The sequence below is a fragment of the Podarcis bocagei genome, assembly GCF_964188305.1.
Source record: "Podarcis bocagei genome assembly, chromosome: 4".
NCBI lineage: Eukaryota > Metazoa > Chordata > Lepidosauria > Squamata > Lacertidae > Podarcis > Podarcis bocagei.
This window is the reverse complement of record NC_138128.1, coordinates 70,735,958-70,750,209: the sequence shown is the minus strand read 5'-3', so window position 1 is coordinate 70,750,209 and position 14,252 is coordinate 70,735,958.

Sequence of the window (14,252 nt, the reverse complement as noted above, 5' to 3'; positions counted from 1 at the left end):
ATAGCTCCAATGGAAGCCTATACTCATACAGGCACAGACTTCTGCCTCTCAAATGTTCAAGCTTATTGTGTGGATGTTGGGAGTGAGACCAGTAGCAGCACAAGTCCACTGACTATACATGGGCCCCCATTCATGTGATGAATTCATGAAGAGGGCTGATGTCTCAGTTCCATAGCAAGCCCTCATTCTGAGAGATCTTAAGACGATGTGCAGCTATGGCCATCTGCTCAGAATCACTCCAACCGTATTCAAGAGTCGCTACAGAATTATGTAGACGAATGATGACGCATACAGGATCACATACTGAACATAGTTCACTCTATATAGGCAGGGATTTCAGTTCAGGTGCTGCTTATCACTATTGCCTGTAGAGGGAAACCAAACCCTATGGTCAATTTCTCTGGAAAAAATACTTTGCTAATGTGGTTTAAAATATTTAGACAGGTTAAGCCCATGCTAGGTATTAGTATACAATGATAGATCCCAAGGGCTTGTGGAGATTAAAGGTTTGTTTCATGTAGAAGAGTCAGAATACTAATGCAACACAATGAAAACACACTCAGCTCTCCAAAGGATTACAGAGACTTTCAAAAGATTTCAATCTACAATGGGTTCCTAATTATTATTATAATGACTTTCTAGAAATATATCTTTCAAGTTCAGTGAGCTTTCTCCCCCTTTTAAAGCAAATATCTTTTGTTCAGAAAAATAAGATAAAGTGTCAAGAATTGTATCTTAAGATAATAATTTTAATTAACCTATGACTGATCTCATGGCCTGTAATTCACCTGAGGCACAATAGGGGTGACATTAGCTACATTAGTGATTGTTGTAAAAGCAGTTTTGTGCATTGATAAGCAGGCAGGGGGAGGGTATCACTTTGCTTGCGATGGAAAGATTATAAGCAAAGGAAGGACTTTTAGCTACCCCACTCCACATTGCTGTGCTTCGTTTTGCTCCTATTCAGTAGAGGACGCCTGAAGTTTATCTGTGGTGCACCCCTACTGATTATGTTAATTACAACCAAAAAGTGACATTTGAGGAAACACAAAAACCATTTTGCATTCACTTAAAATCCAATATAATGTAACTGTATACAAAGAAAGAGATTTCAGTACAGACTGGTGAAGAAAGAAATCAACAACTTTCTCACTTACTTTTTAGCATCTTTAATGCAGAGGAACCCTCATGCATGCCACGTGGAGAGCTTAGGGGGTGCTGCATGATCATAAAGTAAGCTGTGCTTCTTTTCTTAGTTCTTTCTTTAAAATCATTTTGGTTATAGGTCTGGGCAGGCTGGGACTTTAGAAGTATCCCTGAATCACTTGAACCCCAAATATTTATAATCTGAAGTAGAAATTCCTAAGCCCCCACCCCATGTGACAGGGGAAAAAATGTAATTGTTGCCCTGAGGTACATTTTCTTATTTTTCTGTCCCTTGCTAGCAGATACATCTTAGAACACATCTGTATGCTTCTGCAGCATTGGACAATTAATTATCTGCTTATTATGCTGCCTGGCAAACTTTTGTTTGGCCACAAATGAAATCTGAGTATATAACAGATCATGAGATGGTTTGTACCTTCGTTCATCCTTCTGATGTAAATTTAAAAACAAATAATTATACATTTGTTTGTTTTCTTAGAATCTTCCTAAAGTCTGAGATAGATTTTAAGTATGTTTTACTATTTGTATTGTTTTGGGAAGAATTGGATTTCTTGTTACTGCTTCTTTGACTGTTTTTATATATACCGGGTGTTTATATTTTTGTATCCTTGCTCATTTGGAAAATGCTGAGCATTCCAAATGTTTTCCCAGCACGGTTGGTGGAAGTTGTCCAGGAACATCTGGAGGGAAGCAGGTTGGAGGGAAGCCTGTCCAACTACTTCTGTCCCTTGAAACTCACTTCTTTGCATCCAGAAGGCATATTCTGAATTCATATATAAAGTGGAACCTGAAGCATAGAGTTTGTTTCATAGATCATGAAGAAAGGTTGTGCATCACACTTACAAGTCTGTAGCATGTGCAGTTCAGCTTCATGTATCCTCTAAATCAAGTATGTGTAATAATCAGGGTGGGTTTTTTTGTAGCCGGAATTCTCCAGAATTAATTCTGGCACCTTTCAGGTGGGTTCCAGCACCTCTTTTTCTAGAAAAATAGCACTGGTAATAGTAGTAACAACAACAACAACAACAACAACAACAACAACAACAACAACAACAACAACAACAACGGTAATAAACCTAACATTGTTTCAACATAACTGCTGGCAGATGCATTATTCTGCATATGATCTATTTGTAAGTGGTTATTCATTCTGCAGAGATCCAGACTTATTGATTCTGATGCTTTGTTCACAGGTATGGAAATCATTTTTTTTTTTTTAAGGCACAGTAAAAGCTCTAGCACAAACTTATGGCCTTGCCATAAGTAAACACTTTTCAATTTGAAACATGCTTTTTGGGAAAGACTCTAATGTACTTTATTAATTTGCATGTCATTAACAGCCTTGTTTTTCGTTTGGAAATTAGTACTGCTTATTCAGAATTACAATATGTCATTATTGCTATATTTTAAGCACACACAGTAAGCTTCTCTAACAACTTCCAGCAGAACAGGCCATAATATCCGGTAAGTGGCAACTGCCACGAATGCAAAGAATGCACAAGTGTTAATGGCTTGTTAATGTCAAGGCTAAAACATATCAGGAGCAATTATGATGCAAATTTTTATGTGCAGCTGAAACCCATTTTGTGCATCTTTTAAAAGGCAAGCTCGTCATTTGATCTCTTAGTGTATCTCTTCACAACCTGCTCAGACAAATCAGTAATTCCTGATAGACTTTTGTAACACTACTATTTATGATTCAGCAGTAGCTGGTTCTTTATACAGATGTAGTTAAGCAAAATACTGAACACTTTGCTGATAATACTTAGTCCTAGAAACTCACAACCCACAAAAGGGAAGGAATTAGGAGTGCCATCATCCTGAATATTTGAATGTATACACTTTGATTTTAATGACACTTTCCTTGTGCTTTTGAGATATTTTCCCCTGCTTTGTGCTTTGAGCTCGGAGCTCTGCCTGTGTTCTGAAGAGTTTACAACTTATTAACTCCTGCTATTGACATTTTACGTATTCTTAAGGTATACGAAACTACCTGTTCTGCAGCTCTCAGACAAATGTGTGAATGGGAAGCCCTGTTCCATGCCCAATAAATACGGGGCGACTTTGTCCGGCGGCACTTTGGCGCATAGATTGCAGCACAATACTGGGCAAGGTTTTGCCCACTATCTTCTCTGTGTGATGGGCTCATGGGAAAAGGCTGTCCCATGAGCCCTTGCTGAAGACAGGAGTGAAAAACCTATATAACGGAGCTCACAGCCATTTTGCTTTGAGAGCTTATCAGGTTAGAGCCTTCACTGAGCAATTTTGGGATCGCTGGTTGACGGGGCTGGAAAGGAATTTTTCTCTCTCAGCCTGATTGGCACTTGGTTGGGATTTTTTTCACCTTTCCCTCAGTGAAATTATGGCTTTCCTTTGTTTGGCGGAAGAACATTGTTTGTATGAAGCTGGAAATGGCATTGGGCAGCATCAAAATAGTATAAGGGGCCTGAAGAGAGGATTGACCACAGCAAACTCAAGCGGGGGCTCAGTATCTGCCCGGTTAGAATCTGCACCCTGGTCCCCCAGTGAGACTTTGCTTGCTTGGCTTGCACCACAGCATGGTTTGACACTGGCCAACTCGCGCCATACAGATTTGGAGCAATCCAAACCCAGTGGAACCATTCCATCAACATGGCGTTGTGGAATGATGAACTGATTTGGGGACCCAATACCATGCCAATCCTTGCACCGCCTGCTGCTGTCAATAAAGATTTGGCTTGGTTTTATCCCATCGCCATTGCGCAGTCTGGTTATTGTGCTGCTATAATAGGTCACATGATGTGCCTGCCTGGGCAACTTCCAAGATTTCACACTTTGATTTAAGTTATTTATCTTACAGGATTTAGATACCATTTACAGGCACAATAACTCCCCAACAGTTTGACTTCATCCCCAAAGGCACAGTCTTCCACTGTTTCCCAAGAAAGACAGATGCCAACCAATGTTTGTGGTTTACATAAAATATTAAATATGCTGTTAAATTATTTTTTAAAATAGGTGTGAAGTAATCAGGCAAAAACACAAACCAATAACCCCCCTCCCATCAATGTCCCCCTCCTTTTGATCTTGTTTTTCTTATGTATTTTGTGTTTTTACCTTGTATTTTTATGTTGTGAACTGCCCTGAGATCTACAGATGAAGGGTGATATATAAATTTAATAAATAATAATAGTAATGATAAATAAATAATAAAGTTACATATTAAAACAAACAAACAGACAAGAACATTTCTAGCAGTACAGGGATGGTGCCTGTCTAAAACCAATGGTCAGGGAGTTCCAAAGTGTATGTTCCTTGCAAAGGCAGAATGAAGGATATGTAGTCGGGGGGAAAACATTATGTATACAAGTGCCAGTTCTGCAGATTGAAGAGGTCAAGTGGGCATGTATGTCATAAGCTGACATATGTTTCAGCACAGCTCTTGGCAGCTTATAACACGTCAAAGCACACATTAAAATGTTTATTTTTCTGGGGAAACAAATGCATTCAGATACATATTTTGAGGGGGAAATGCACTATGGCAGAGCAACCCCATGGGAGTGGGAGAGGAAGAAGCTGTAGTGGTAGACTCTGCCTCATCTTGAGCCCTGTTGGGGGTAAGGTGGTGTGTGGCTCATCAGGTGGGCAGGAATTGGGTCACTACTGTGTATCAAGAGAGCTAAAATAGTCTTTATGAAACCTAAGATGTGAGAGGAAAAATAAAATCCAAAACAACCTTGGGGGGGGGGGGCAGCTTCTTGTAAGATCCCACCTTATTTGCAAACATGTATGAGTAAAGGGGAAATGCCTTTGTCGTTTTGATGACTATTTATGTTACGCTAATGCTTCTTGGTTTTTTTAATTGAGGATGATGCTTTAGTCAATGCAGCTAATAAATTGATCAAATGCTGCAGGCAGCCCTAGAAACAATATGCTCAATTTACTCTCCTATTCTTTCTCATTCTTTGCCACCTAAAAAAGCCCCTGGGTGGGAGAGGGAAGTCTTACACTGCTTCTGTCAGACTCCCAGGCCCCACCTGTGGCATATCTCTTAGGGGTTCCAAAGTTTCAGGACCATTGTGTTCTGCTTGCCCTGGCAGCCTCAACTTGGTGTGTCCACCTCTGGGCTTCACAAGATCTCAGAGAAAGAGGAAACGCTGCTGTTGTCCCTAGCAGTTTTGAGGTTCTAAGTGCAGGCTAATTAACCTTCAGAGACTTCTACACAGGAAGGGGCCTTATTTTAAAGGGGCTGAAGTGTGGAAGAATGGTTACATCCTGGCAGCTCACCCCCAGGACCAGAGGCTGAATGGAAATGCAGAAGCTGGCAGACATCCTGAAGAAAACATTCCCTGAGCCCTACTCATGAGGAAGCTCCCCTATTCTCCGTGCTCAAATTCAACCTCAACACATGGCTAAGGGACCCCTGACTTTTAGGTCCAGTTGCAGATGACTCTGGGATTGAGGCGCTCATCTCGCTTTACTGGCTGAAGGAGCCGGCGTACAGCTTCCAGGTCATGTGGCCAGCATGACTAAGCCGCTTCTGGTGAACCAGAGCAACACACAGAAATGCCGTTTACCTTCCCGCCGGAGTGACACCTATTTATATACTTGCACTTTTTGTGTGTGCTTTTGAACTAGCAGTTGGCAGGAGCAGGGACCGAGCAACGGGAGCTCCCCCTGTCGTGGGGATTCGAACTGCCGACCTTCTGATCGGCAAGCCCAAGAGGCTCGGTGGTTTAGACCACAGCGCCACCCGCATCCCAAAACACATGGCTAGTAAGTATTAATGTATTATTAATGATTAGATCATAATCCAAAATTTACAAATCATAAACATCCACCTATAATGTATGTATAAGTCCATAAACAAGAAACAGCAAACATAATAAATTGCTATCAGAGAACACCACAACGAAGGCAAGATGCCTTTCAATAGATAATGTCCAACAATATTGTAGTGGTGGGTGCTCTATTCTGTAAGTGGTCTGGGCTGAGGGCCTGGACGATAAGCTAGGCAGAGATGGAGCAGCAACATTAACTTTGAAGCTCCTCAACTGAAGCCTGGCCAGTGCCGAAACAACATCTAATCTAACAGTGCTCCCTGCTGGATGGCTTCCCCGCTATCCCAGGCTCCTGGTTTTTACTTGGGAGATAGCTCCTGGTAAGGCCGGTTATGTTGAGCTGCATGGCAGCAACACAGGGATGAGACACAGACACTTGAGGAGATGCACTCACATTAACAACGTGATGTGTGACTTGGTGTATCCATAGATACTGCTGCAGCCTCCTAGCAGTGAATCCAGCAATTGTGTCAGCATATTTTGAAACCACTGTGATCATTGGAATTGCCTCCAGGTAGCTGTGGTTGTATCCATGGATACACTGGGTTGCACATTATTTTTCTCCATGGGAATGTGTTCCTAGGGATAGCTGTGAGTGTCATATGGAGAAGATATTTAGCCCCAAGATACTGACAGTAGCTGTGAAAGTATGTTATTAAAGGATGGCTGGATGAATAAATCACTCAAATAAATGAATGTGGGGAAATGCCTTCTTTTGTCCAGTCTCAGGGCATCTGTGCTCTGCTTTCCTCATTCATCTAAAGTGTATGTCAAGTTTTTTTATTTATTACAAAAATCTTATTCCCTTCTGTATTAGCATTTTTTTTCTTCTTTAAAACTTAAAGGCCTCACCATTTTAATGAAAAGACTCCCGGCAGAATTCTCTCATGCCCTAAATTCATTGTTTTGCAGAGATTTTACCATGTAGTTGACAAGCCAATTAAACCCAATAAATTTCCAAAGTCTGCTGAAATCCATGATGCTTTTTTCTTATCCTGCAGAGCTTCAGAATTGTATTGCAGATCAGACTCCCCGACAGTTATGAGTCGGCATTCTATGGCATTGTCATTTCAGAATCACCACTTTATTCTCCTGCACATCATTTCTTCAATTCCCTCCATACTTCAATAGGCTGACTCACTTCCAGTTGTCACTTAAATGACGTCTCGACTGGCATTTCACTAAGCCCCTAATAAACTCTCCGCATTCCTGCTTCTGCCAAAGCCACATTCTCCCTTTGCAGTAAGACTCTGCTTGGACAGTTATTAAATTTGCTTCTTTGTGTTGTTTTATACTCCTCCTCTAGCTTTTTGATTTTGGGTGTTCATCAAGAATTGGCCAGCAAAATAGTCTTGATGATGTTTCTTAAAAGGTAAAGGTAAAGGACCGCTGACAGTTAAGTCCAGTCGCGAACGACTCTGGGGTTGCGGCGCTCATCTCGCTATATAGGCCGAGGGAGCCAGTGTTTGTCCGCAGATAGTTTTTTTCTGGGTCATGTGGCCAGCATGACTAAGCCGCTTCTGGCGAACCAGAGCAGCATATGGAAATGCTGTTTACCTTCCCCCGGAGCAGTACCTATTTATCTACTTGCACTTTGACGTGCTTTCGAACTGCTAGGTTGGCAGGAGCAGGGACCGAGCAACAGGAGCTCACCCCGTCGCGGGGATTCGAACTGCCGACCTTCTGATCAGCAAGCCCTAGGCTCAGTAGTTTAGATCACAGCACCCCCCATGCCCCTGATGTTTCTTACTGAGCAAGAATTTAGAGGAATGTGGGGCGGGAGCTGCTGATTTACAGAGCAATCCTGTAGATTTGGAAGTCACTCCCACTGAGCTCAAATGATACCTACTCCCAAGGAAGTAGATCTAGGAATGCAGCTTTGAGAAGCCTGGTACACTCACATTTTAACATTTGTTTTAACAGTTGTATCATCAGCTGCCTGGAGAGCTACTAGTCACGCAACAGCATGTAACTGTAGGATATGAATAAAACAAAATGGTGTGGAGGGCAGCACAGTGCAAGAACACGGCAGGAGAACTAGATTGGCTCTGCTGATGCATTGCACCACACTGACTTCCCTGCCACCTTGCCCCTCTGTCTCTCGCTAGGCAATAGTAATCTACTTACCTGGAAGCTAGCATAGTGGCTTCACCTTAGACAGCCAAAGATGTTGAGAGTTGTGGTTCAATCAACATCTGGAAGATGTCACGTTGCAACAGGCTGACACAGGGGTAGCCAATCTGCAGTTTTCTGAGTAAAACTCCATTATATTCCAAGATCCGAGATGTGGCAAAAAATAAAGCTGTAATCAAACTGGTTGGAGAATCTGGGGTTAATTCTGCCCCCTGCCCAAGAGGGGGGGGGGAGGAGGATAGAATACTGTGCCAGGTTATGACTGCTCATATTTTACATACAGTGGTACCTCGTGTTACATACGCTTCAGGTTACATACGCTCCAGGTTACAGACTCCGCTAACCTAGAAATAGTGCTTCAGGTTAAGAACTTTGCTTCAGGATAAGAACAGAAATTGGTCTCTGGAGGCACGGCGGCAGCAGGAGGCCCCATTAGCTAAAGTGGTGCTTCAGGTTAACAACAGTTTCAGGTTAAGTACGGACCTCCGGAACAAATTAAGTACTTAACCCGAGGTACCACTGTATTTGTTAAGGAAAGCTATTTCCCAGATAGTTTACTCATCTCAAGCAATCATGGTGCTCAGAAAGACTTACAGGAAGCTAAAAACCATTACAAAAAAGTAGTATAGTTTATTGTATGTACTGTAGAATAAAATGACAGACAACTGCAGCAGATGAAAATAACTTTTAGAAACATGGATCAGTTCACTAAACCCCCCAAAAACAAACAAAAGGCCTCATCAGTCCAGAGGTCAAATGCCTCCTGAAACAAAAATGTCTTAGCCAGGCGACAGACAGGCCATTACAGAGGGGAAGAAATGAACTTCTCTTGGCAGGGAGCGCAAGCCACAGAGAAGACTTTTCTCCCCTGCATCCCAATGAATTGAGCCTCTCCTGCTGCTGAGATGTGAAGAAGATCCTCCCATCCAGATCTTAAAAGAGCTGTCAGGCATCTATGAAGGGAGATGGTCCTTTAAGTTCAACTGAACCCGTGCCTTCTGCATTCATTTGTTTCAGACCTGCCCCATTCCTTTCCATTGAATTTAGTGGGTGTAACTCTTATGCATGTTGAAGTCCCTCCACAAAATAGCATTGAATGTCTTCGGTGCAGTCATTCAAGAGCAGCATCAGCACCTGAATCCCAGTTCTCAGGCACCTGCCCTGAGCCGGCCTATTCTGACTTGGCACAGGGATGGGGAACCTCAGGACTGGGAACTAAATAAAGCATTCCAGGCCTCTTTGTCTGGCCTTTGGGGCTCTACATAGGCCACACCCTGCACAGATGCATTGCCTCCATGGAATGTCTTTCAGTCGTGACAATGACACTCACTTGTCAGGACAGAAGATGGAGAGATGGGTTCTTGTGCAGAAACCTGTCACTGTTTGTGACCAGAATCTAACCTACTGTACAAATGTAAGTGGCACACCTGTTGCTCCACCCACGTTTCTTGCTGCTCCTAGCTATCACTGGCATCTGGACACTACAAGGCTCTCCATGAGGGATTGTGGCCTTCAGCCTGAGAAAATTCCCTACTTCAACTCAGGTGCATTGTGGGAAAGTAAAATAGTGGGTAGACTAAGCTGCGCGTTGCTGGTTGCTATGCTGCTGCTACTGTTCCCTGCCATTGCCAGGTGTGATGAAGGCTGGCATTAAACCTATACAGTGGTACCTTGGGTTACATACGCCTCAGGTTACAGACGCTTCAGGTTACAGACTCTTGCTAACCCAGAAATAATACCTCGGGTTAAGAATTTTGCTTCAGGATGAGAACAGAAATCGTGTGGCAGCAGCGCGGCAGCAGTGGGAGGCCCCATTAGCTAAAGTGGTGCTTCAGATTAAGAACAGTTTCATGTTAAGAACAGACCTCCTGAACGAATTAAGTATGTAACCAGAGGTACCACAGTACCTAAAGAATGGTAAATCCTGGGTTGGCTTAAGACAGACATGGCCAAACTTGGCCCTCCAGATGTTTTGGGACTACAACTCCCATCATCCCTAGCTAACAGGACCAGTGGTCAGGGATGAGAACTGTAGTCCCAAAACATCTGGAGGGCCAAGTTTAGCCATGCCTGGCTTAAGACCTAGTGCCCACCTCTTTCTGTTTTTGAGCATTCTTTCTCTAGGTAATATTACAAAAAGTTTGCTTGCCCTTCTGCCACGTGTTAGCTCTTCTGATTTAAGAAGTTTGCTTTAAACAATTCAACAATATTGCAGGTTAAAGTAAGTGAATCTAAGAGTATCCAATTAATTACTTTGAGTGTAAGTTAATCTTTAAGAACAGTTTATGCAAATTGTTTCTACAACTTTCATTATATAACGGCAGATCGTTGAAGCAGAAGTCATTTTATTCACAAGTTACATTTACATAAGCGTCCAATCCCTCAACTGTTAATGCTTGGCTTGCAATCAATATGTTGAAATTCTTTCTACATGTAATCCATTAATTTTTAACTTCACCACCTCAGGCTACCGTTGCCTTGAGGTGCCATTGCTACTTTGCCTATAATTGCAAAAACTTTTCTTTTCTTTTCTTGATGGCAAATCCTAAAGCTGCAGGATGCCTAGATCTGCTACAGCAAACTTCTGATAATTAAATACAGTGAAATATTAATGATTTTAGTTTTGCATTCACCCCTACTGCATCAAATGAAAGCATAATAAATTTTAATTGTTCAATAAACAATCCTGTTAAGCACATAAAAACCACAAAACAAACAATACCTTTTGGCATATTTGCTACATTTTTGCATCTGGATATCATCTCATGTATTAATTACACATCTCACTATGAAATGTGTGATCGTTATTTCCAGTAATGCTATTAATTGTTAACTATACTTCCAGGGCTTGCTTGATTCGGCATGATTTCATTCTTCCATTTCTAAACAGGTTTTGATTTTGACACAGCAATCCATGCAGCTTCTCCTGACCTGCCTGGCCCTCTTTTCTTTCGTTGCTAAGCTACATCTCTGGTCCCCAAATGAGTCATAACTCACCAGAGGAACATAAGAGTCAAGGGTGCTTTAAGAGATGACATCAGTCAACACTGGAGTACAGCCAGGGCAACATGAAAGGCTAACCAGATACATAAGAGTAAAATAAGGCAGGCAGCTAATAGTTTTGCACAGAACTGGAGTTTATTCATTGACTACAGGACTGGCGCTTGCAGGGATAGGGGACAACCAAGTGGCACACTGTCCCATGGCCCAAGTTGTCGGAGGCACTCAATGGCCACCCTCTTCTCCACTGCCACAACCAACTGCTTTGGGCGGCAAACAAGTGCTGCTGCTGCCGTGGCAAAGCCCAGCAATTCAGAAGGAAGTGATACAGCTGTCTGGTTGACTGCAGTGGGGTAATGCAGTTGCCTGATTAGATGCACTTAGGATAAGGGCCTCTTCACCCTTCTCCGCCATGGTGCAGTGGTGAGGTGACTGTTCTCTCTTCACTGAAGCAATAAAAGGGGAGCTTCACAGTTCAGCTGAGGAAATCTGGTGGAATCTGCTCTTCTCTCCCCCACTCCATGGTGGGTTCAATTTCTCCCATCCTAAGACAGTCCCCCACTCTCTCTCTCCCTCCCTCCCTCTCTCTCTCTCTCTCTCTCTCTCTCTCTCTCTCTCTCTCTCTCACACACACACACACACACACACACACACACACTATATATATATATAGTGGTGCTAATTGGAAGAAAGTGTGATTCCTGGCTGTTCTCTCAAAGGATGAACCAACATTTTAGATTTTAAAAATCCAAAATGTTCCTGTTATAAAGATACTTTCTGTCTCGTCAAAAGTTGTGTGCCTAACCTTTAGATGATGATTTAGCCTTTTCAGACACAATCCAGTTTTGTCTCTTCCCATCTTTCTCCCCCCAAGAACTTTATTCTGGGTTGGGTTTTTTTTGAAAACTATTTAGTACTGTTCCAGTTATAAAAATACTTGCTGTCTTGCTGAAAGTGGTGCGCCTAACCTTTATATGATGATTTAGCCTTTTCAGACACAATCTAGTTTTGTCTCTTCTCATCCCCCGCCACCGCCACCCAAGAATCGCAAAAAGTTCACTGGAGCTTACCTTTCTTTTCTGTTCAGTCAATGAATGAACTTTACAAATTCCAGAAAGACCCTTCTAATGATACCAAGTGCTTGGAAAACTGCAGTACGTGGTTCCTGTTGTTGCTCTCGCAATCAACACAATGTGCAGTGTCACTGCACAAATCTCTGGAACTGATTCTCTGTTGATTCCTGGATCAGTGCAGGTCATGCTGGAAAAAAGAGAAGACTGTTGTAGTCTTTAGAAATGTTGCAATACTCAAAAACGAAACAGATTAGGGTTTATTTATTTATTTGAATGGGTGGGATACATACATAATGTAAGAACATAACATGAGCTTGCTAGATCAGTGGCCAATGAGATGCCTGTAGGAAACTCACAAGAAGGACAACAACATGTCCACCTGTGATTCCCATTAACTGATATTCAGAGGCATACTGCCTCTTGACAGTGGGGGTAGAAAATAGCCACCATGACTAGTAGTCATTGATAGCCTCATCACCCATGAATTCGTCCAATTCTCTTTTAAAGCACTTCAAGTTGGTAGCCATCACTGCCTCCTTTGGGTTGGGGGGAGTTCCATTATTTAAATATGTGTTGAATGAAGAAGCTCTTTATTTTATCTGGCTTATTAATTGCTTTTGCAAAACAAGGCTAAATAATCAGTCACCCTGATTTAGTGGCTCCTTGAAGGTGCAGGAAATCTGATGTGCACATGGTGCTCCCCTGCAGTGGCGTAGCGTGGGGGGTGCCAGGGGTGCCGGCCGCACCGGGCGCAACATTTTGGGGGGCGCGTTTGGCCGGCCCCCCTCGAGGAAGTGGGAACCTCTCCAAGGCACAGCGTGCCGTCGGTAGAGGAAAAAAGCCGCGCAGCAGCAGCAGCAAAGTCGGGAGGAGGAGGAAGTGGAGCGAGCCTGCTAATTCCTTGCAAAGTCGGGAGGAGGAGGAGGTGGAGCGAGCCTGCTAATTCCTTGCTGGGAATTAAGCGGCTCAAAGAGGCAAGGAAAAGAGGTGGAGCCGCTGGCCCGGAGGGGAGGAAGCTGGAAAGAGCAGCGCGCCAAGCGCACGTGACGCAAAGGGCCTGCCCAAGTGCAGGCTGAGCTCCCCGTGGCAGGAGCGGAGGGAGCCTCCCTTCCTTTTAATGGGCAAGCATTTTCACGCGGGGAATCGACAGCAAATCCTCGGGCAGCTCTCGGGGAAGGGGGCATTTGGGAGAAGTGTGGATACCTCGGTTGGTTGGAGCGCGGCGATGAGAACGCCAAGGTTGCGTCTCTGATCCTCGTTTGGGACGGCTGCATATTTATCCCTGCATTGCAGAGGGGGTTGGACTCGATGACCCCCAGGGTCCCTTCTAACTCTATGATTGGCGGGGGGGGGGGGACTGAGAGGCTGGCCTTAGGGACAGAGGCAGATCTAGCTGCTCCAGCGCCCGGAGCGGTGCACATGCCATGGGGTGAGTGTCCCAGGGGGAGAGATGCCCATGGGGGGGTGGAGCGAGCTGTCCATGCTGGGCTGCTTCTTGGGGGGTGGGGAGCCATGCCGCTTTGCCAGCGCCCTTCTTCCTTTCCCTCTTCCTTTTAACAGCTATGGGGAGGCTCCCCCCCCCCAAGCAGCCCGGAAGCGAGGGGCAATGGCGCGACGCCGGCCCACAACTCCAAAGCCTCCCCCAGCTGTCAAAACAAAGGGGGAAGGTGGGGAAGGCCGCTGGCAAGGCGGCACATCTCCACCCCTTCCCCTGACGGCTCGGGGTAGGCCTGGGAGTCACGGTGCGCCGAATGTCATCCCCCTCAGTGATGACACCTGGTGTGGACCGCCCCCACTGCCCCCTTCCTCTGCCCCTGCTTAGGGACAGGCAGAGCCTGGGCTCCTCGGAGTTGACAAATGGAGGGGTGCACATGGAGGGACCAGCAGCTGGCCAAAGAGGGGAAATATTATTGACTTATTCGCAGAATCTATAGCCTTCTCTACAGCTGAATTCTCCCCACTCCCAAGAGTGGGGAGCAAAGTAATGAAAACAAATAATAATAATAATAATAATAATAATGATAATAATAATAATAATAATAATAATAATAATAATAAT